We start from the raw sequence: 7500 nt of genomic DNA on the forward strand, positions 1-7500 counted from the left end.
TTTTACTTATTTTGAAATGTTTTTCAATGAAATAGAATTTTTCCCTCCTCCCCTTGCCTCCCTCCACCAAGGCCCCTCCCATGGTCCCCCAACCAACTCTCAAGTTGACAGCCTCTTTTTCTTTGGTTACTATTGTCATGTGCATACACTTCTAAGTTTTGCCTGTGTATATGCACAAGCATATGTAAATACAACCCACTGAGCCCATTTTTGTTGTCTGTGCATGGACAGTTTCAGGCAGCGCTGAGCACTCGGCATTAAACAACCAACAAGGGGGCTCATTGCTGGGAAAAGTTAATTTCCTTCTCCCAGCCGTCATTGCTGCCTGTATGTCTTCGTCCGGGAGTAGGAACCTGAAAACGTTCCCCTTTGTGTGTTAACGTGTCCGTGGATATGGCTGTTGCTCTGGTCTTGTCAGTGCAACCGTTGCTAAGACAGACTTCCTGGTATTCTGGCTCCTGCCATCTTTCTGCCCTTCTTCAGTGTCCCCTGAGCCACAGCCGTAGGAGCTGTCATACAGATGTACCCACTATGGCTGGGCTCCCCGCTTCTAGCTGTGGTTTTCTATGAGAAAACCTTTCTGTACAGCAGAGTGAGAGCAGCACGATCCTTAATCCATTTACCCATTGTCCTCACATTTACCTGTCATGAAGAATTCTGCAGTGAACATTTTATGGCTGCATAATACTCCACTATGCACAACAATTTCTTCTGTTTACCCTTTGAATGTTTTTTAATTGAAACAGGATTCCATTCTTTTCCCTCCTCTCTTTCCTCCAGCTGCTTCCAAACACCTTCCTTTTACAGCAGAGAGGAAATACACCTTCCTATGAGGTGTAGCTTTGAGGTTGTTGTGGCCATAGATTCAGAAGTGAATGGCTGGATCACAGGCCCCTCCATTTCTTATGGGAACTCCTGGCATTTCCCAAGGCACTTACACCATTTGCTGTTCCCGCCAGCTGTGCACAAGGGTTGCAACTGCTCTACCTCCTTCCTAACACTTGTTACTCTCTGCTTTTTTTTTTAGCATCCATCCCGATGAACTTAAGAGCACACAGACCACTCCCCTCTCTGTGGAGGACTAAGAGATGCAAGCCCAATCAATTTAGAACATCTTTCTTTAACCCAAGCTCTAAAAAGACTCAGCAGGTCAGTTGGGTGTGGAGATCAAATGAGACCACAACTGGGAAAGTGAGTTTGTTATGAGATGCTCTTCACCTACACAAGAGGAGGCCATCGAAGAGCAAAGGAGTGGACAGGAGGTCAGCCTCTAGATTCGGTTCCTCAGATATACAAGCACAGTCAATCATCTGTTAGACACAGAAGACAAATGCCAAAGCCCACCTCTGTCATTTGGGACAGAAACAAATCAGATGCGATGACAAGCCTAAAATGGCTCCTTGCTAAGAGAGAGAGTCAGTACTATTGCACTGTTAGTAAGTGGGGCATGCTGTGCTCCACAATAAAGACCAGCTACCCACTGCCATAGCGAGAGACAGACTCAAGGTGAAGACAAAGCCCCAAGTGCATTCAAATCTCAACCCAGCATCCCAGAAACTGTGGGGTTTTCACAACATCTTTCATCTCTGAGAGCATAATTCACTTTACTTAGCTGGAACATCGACCCTCTTAAAAATTGCTTTCCAGGATTTCTGTCCTCCACACAATGTACCTGCCTGCCTCCCAGGTGTTCAACAGATGATAACCACTCTTTCTGTGCTGCTATCCTTTTCTAAGAAGCCTGGCATTCCTGAAGGCCAGTGCATAGCCAAGGGCGGTGCGAAGTAGGAGAAAGAGGAGATGGGAGAAAAGAGGAGTTGACTGGGTTTGTATTCACAAGTACTCCCTTCTCAGAAACAAGTCGTTTATCAAAGTACTGGAGCCTCGTTTACTGTCAGAATTCAAGGGCTAATTACATTAAAAGAACAATGAGCTACAAGAGCCAAAAAGACGGGGCCTGTTCAGTTAGTGGGAACGGAAGGAGGGTCTCTAGCACACAATATTTTGGACATCAGATTGGAACGGTTCAATTAGCCACTGCTGGGTCCTTCGGATTGTCTGGTGTTCTGAGAGCCATTAGTCATCCTTAGCTTTTAAGCACAATGTTTCAATTCTCTCATTCAACACATACTTTTTAGGCACCTGTTATGTGTTGAACACATGCTCAACATTAGCGATACGGCACAGTCTAGTGGAAGATAGATGCTTTGTCCCGAAAAATAGGACAAAGAAGATGGATGGACAGACAGTTGGCAGATACATACCACACACACACACACACACACACACACACACACACACACACACGCACACACATGATGACACGGATGATAGGTACATATGTATAAGCATGCACACATATACAGATGATTTATTGATACATGATAGACAATAGATAGCTTATAGATGATAGATACATAGATGATAGATTCATAGTTATGAGCATGCATACATGCATACATATATATATATGATATATAGGTAGATGATAGATAAAGATGGGTAGATAATTGATAAATAATAGATAAATGTTGTTCTCCTCTTCCCTGGGAGAGGGGCTGGTGGCAACCCCACAAGCAGGAGGCAGAACTCTGAAGGCCATGAGCATGACAGAATGACCATTCCAGGAACCAGTTCAGGGAATTAGTCCAACTTGACTCAGGGAGAAAAGGGCTATATAGTCTTTAGGGAGTGAGGGGTAGGGAATTCCAAAATAGGTGTACATAATTGGATGAAATTGGGTACTTTAATGATGTTTGATTTGCATTTGGCAGCTCTATCCTATCATATGAATGGGAACACAGTACCTAATTATTTTATAGGTGCAGGGAGGGGAAAGCTTGCAGGGAGCTGTGTCTAAGGCCATTACCCAATGTGGTTAGGAGCACCTATATCTAGAAACATTCTCTAGATGAAGTCAGGCAGAGAGTAGAAGGCACTGCTAGAAAGAGGGAGTTCTCCATCTAATTTCAAGCCCAGAATGGCTATCCGGATTGGGAGGACTGTAACTTCAAACAGCAAGGTCCTTCCAACAGATAAACAGGGAGCCACCATATGGGTGGTGGGAATCAAGCCTGGGTCCACTGGAAGAGCTACCGGTGCTCATAACCACTAAGCCATCACTCCAGCCCCAGGGAGATGTTTTAAAATGGCAAGCCAGGCCATGCTATTTCTCTGCTTAGAATCCTTTGACGTCTCCCTGTCATTCTCAGACTGGAGCTTTGAAGTCCCAGGATGCCTTTCATGTCTCTGTCTCCTCGGCATAGCTGCTGAGAGGAGAAACTTCCAGATAATTCCCATACAGTCTTCCCCTCATTAATAGGATAACAGAGAGCAGATAACCAGGAGACTCTTGAATCTCAATGAAAACAAGACAAGAGTCAACTTCCAGTGTCCAAGGGTGAGGGCTCCATTTTTAAGTCATAATGAGGTCCTGGGACCACTTGACAGGACTCAAGTAGAAGGCATAGGAAGTAAAGCTTCTGGGTCCAACCTCGTGCTGAGAGAAGAGGAACGCACCGAGGTACTGAGGCCTCGTGGGAGATGAATGTCTTGCTTTATCCTTCCACACATGAGGCACCCATGTCAAGTGCTCAGTTTCCGACTTCTCTTCCTACTGGGACCTGCAATCAGTCCTTACGTAGCTCTTGCCTGCTTTCAGGTCTCAGTTAAAAACAAAAAAACGTGAGTATGGCCTACACTCTGCTCCTGTAGCAGCCTGGCTGATCTGAAGATGGGTGCTCACTTTAGATGACTAAGCATGAAGCCCCTGCCTCAGTGACAGTGGGAACAATGTCCCAGTCTTATATCTGTGGAAGTTTAGGCAACCGAGTGATTGTATTCGCCTTCTGTGTTGCTGTGACTAAAAACCAAGAAAATCAACTTAAATGAAGAAAAACTGATTCTTGCTCATGGTTTTGGAGCTTTCAACCAATCAAGGTAGGAGAGTGTGACAAGCAGCTTATGTCCCAGCAGAGTGGAATAGTAACAGAAAGATGGCAGGGAAATTATAACCCACAGAGGGTGCTTGCTCCAACCGTGCTCCGCCTCTCAGAGGTCTACCACCTAGCAACTGTCTACTTAGATGGCGAGGCCGTTGATGGATTCATCTTTCGTTAACCCAGACCTTCGTGTGCAAATCACCCCTGCAATGCCACCACAGGCTGCTGCTTCACTGATCTCCTAGGCAGCTCCTATTCTAGGCTCGCTGATTCGCCATCTCAGTCGGCTAGGTCTGACGTGAGGTCTCTCTCAACATGAAGAGGCTGGAGGTAGAGATGTTTGAGGCAGGAGATACAAGAAATGAAGCTGCAACTTGAGATGCCAGAGTGGGTTGGTACCCCTTGGGGACCTCCCCTCCTCTGAGAAGAAGAAATGGAGGGGATGGTGGAGGGAACAGGAGGGCAGACTGGGAGCAGAAGAGGAGGCTGGGGTCAGGCTGCAAGGTGATTAAAGAAAGAAAAGAAGAAGAAAGAGAAGAAGGAGGAGGAGGAAGAGGAGGAGGAAAAAGAAAAAGAAGAAACCCTAGTGTAACCATAGAGGAAACTATTCTCTGATTTTCTGTCCGTGTTTTATCATCCTGATCCATTTCAACTAAGCCATTAAATCATTCTTAAACTAAAAAAGAAGAAGAAATTAAGCCTGAGCTTAGTTTCTTAAAGGTCCTTCTTGAGTCCTGTCAAGAGGTCCCAGGACCTCATTAAGAAATTCTTGATTTTATACTTACTTATAATTGGACACTAGTCCAAGAGACATGTCACATGAAAGTCTTCACTTACCAGGAGATTAGGATAGTTGTGAGGACATCCTATTGGGACTCTAGGTGAGAGAAGTATGGGAGAATGGGGAAATAGAAGGATCCAGAGGGTCCTAGAAACCTACAAGAAGAACATCATGACAGGTGGATCTGGACACAGGGGTTCTGTTCAAACTACTGCACCAACCAAGGACAATACATGCAGTAAACATCGAACCCCTACTCAAATCTAGCCAATGGTCAGGACATTCTCCACAGTTGAGTGGAGAGCTGGGACTAACTCAGACACGAACTCTGGTGCCCCACATTTGACCACTTCTTCATGGTGGGGAAGCCTGGTGGCATTCAGAGAAAGAATAAGCAGGCAACCAAGATGAGACTTGATAGCTTATGACCATATAGTAGGAGAGGAGGTCACAGACAGAGGGGAAGGAAAAAGGATGAAAGTGGGAGGGAGGGAGGAACAGGGGGATACAAGGATGGGATAACAATTGAGATGTAATCTGAATAAATTAATTAAATAATAAAAATAAATAAATAAGAAATTCTTAATTTCTTAAATCCTACTTAAAAAGTAAGATTTCAAAGACATGGTATAAAAGATCTAGTTGATCATTGGATGTGACATGTGAGGACTCCCCAACATGAGCTTTTATCACTGTGTAAATCTGCCTCAGTCATCACAGGTGGCGCCCTCAGTCATCACAGGTGGTGCCCTCAGTCATCACAGGTGGCCCCTCAGTCATCACAGGTGGCGCCCTCAGTCATCACAGGTGGCGCCCTCAGTCATCACAGGTGGCCCCTCAGTCATCACAGGTGGCACCCTCAGTCATCACAGGTGGCCCCTCAGTCATCACAGGTGGCACCCTCAGTCATCACAGGTGGCGCCCTCAGTCATCACAGGTGGCGCCCTCAGTCATCACAGGTGGTGCCCTCAGTCATCACAGGTGGCCCCTCAGTCATCACAGGTGGCCCCTCAGTCATCACAGGTGGCGCCCTCAGTCATCACAGGTGGCCCCTCAGTCATCACAGGTGGCCCCTCAGTCATCACAGGTGGCACCTTCAGTCATTACAGGTGGCCCCTCAGTCATCACAGGTGGCCCCTCAGTCATCACAGGTGGCCCCTCAGTCATCACAGGTGGTGCCCTCAGTCATCACAGGTGGTGCCCTCAGTCATCACAGGTGGTGCCCTCAGTCATCACAGGTGGCCCCTCAGTCATCACAGGTGGCCCCTCAGTCATCACAGGTGGCCCCTCAGTCATCACAGGTGGCGCCTTCAGTCATCACAGGTGGCGCCTTCAGTCATCACAGGTGGCACCCTCAGTCATCACAGGTGGCCCCTCAGTCATCACAGGTGGTCCCTCAGTCATCACAGGTGGCACCCTCAGTCATCACAGGTGGCCCCTCAGTCATCACAGGTGGTGCCTGCACTCAGTCATCATAGGTGGCCCCTCAGTCATCATAGGTGGTGCCCTCCGTCATCACAGGTGGCGCCCTAGAAAGAGAGTAAGTGGATCCAAGAAGCTTCAGCTATTTCCTCAGTTTCCACATTTGTAATTCCACCAACACAAGGTGAAACTCACTATGTTACTAGTTTACAAAGATGAGTGCTGCCTGCTCATGGGCTCCCCAGTGGGTGATGTGGATAAAGTCTATGATGATTGACTGATGGCCACAGGAACGCTCTTGGCCTGTGTCCAAAGGGGGTTGAAAATGTAGCTTGGTTGCTCTCCCTTGAGCTTCTGTCATCAGCCGAGAGAGAGCCTCACTTCCCAGAGAGCAGCTTGAAAAGACTGAGCTGTGGCCCACTGTCAGCTCTCCAGTAAGCAAGCTGAAAGCCAACCACCTCTGCACCTGAAGCAAAACTCAGGACTTTCCCAAGTCTCAGAAAGTCCTGCCAGTTGGAATGTGAAACTTCCCCATGGGCTCATGTGTCTGAACCAACAGATGGAGCTGCTGTTGGGAGAGGCTGTAGAACCCTCAGGAGGGGGCGGAGCCACACCCAAGGACAGGGATCACTGGTAGGTGGGGGTGGGGTGGCGGGAGGGGGGGAGGGGAGGTGCGGTCCTGAAGGTGTATAGCCTAGCCCTACTTCCTGTTCCTGAGTGCAAATGCAATATAACCAGCAAGCCCCCTGACTCTGTGACCATAAAATGATCCCTTTGAGCCACTCATGGCAACAGAAAAAGAAAATAAGATCCCTCACTGGCTGCCAAGTCTCTCATTGATAACACTGAACTAAATGACCCCCAAACTCCTCCTTGGTTTTAAACTATCCTCTTAAAGACTACACTAGAACACTGTTTAAGGACTCGAGCTTTTTTTTTTTTTTTCTTTCTAAAGATATAAGTTAGACACATAATTTACCAAACACCAGTCTGGCAGTTAGCAGGCATTCCCCCTAGTGACGCACTAAAACAGGACACAAGCAAAGTGCAAGGCCTAGAGCGGTCAGAGCTGCTGCAGTAAAATCTCAATTCTGAAGACCCTGAGATTAAAAATAATAATAATCTATAAGACACAAATCCGCCACACTCAGCTGCTTTTGGTTATTATATGAGGATTTCCTGATTCAAAATTGCGTGCTCAAATCAAATTTCCCTGGTTTATGCTTCCTTCAGCAATTACTTAAAGGCAGTTACTTCTCTCTGGAGGGACGTAGCAGAAAGGTCTACAAAGTCTCATTGACTCAGGGAGAGATAAACGAACTCTAGGCCTGGCTGGACAGAAGTCGCTTTGCCCAC

This window comes from Acomys minous, assembly GCF_964271855.1.
Source record: "Acomys minous genome assembly, chromosome: 2".
Lineage (NCBI taxonomy): Eukaryota > Metazoa > Chordata > Mammalia > Rodentia > Muridae > Acomys > Acomys minous.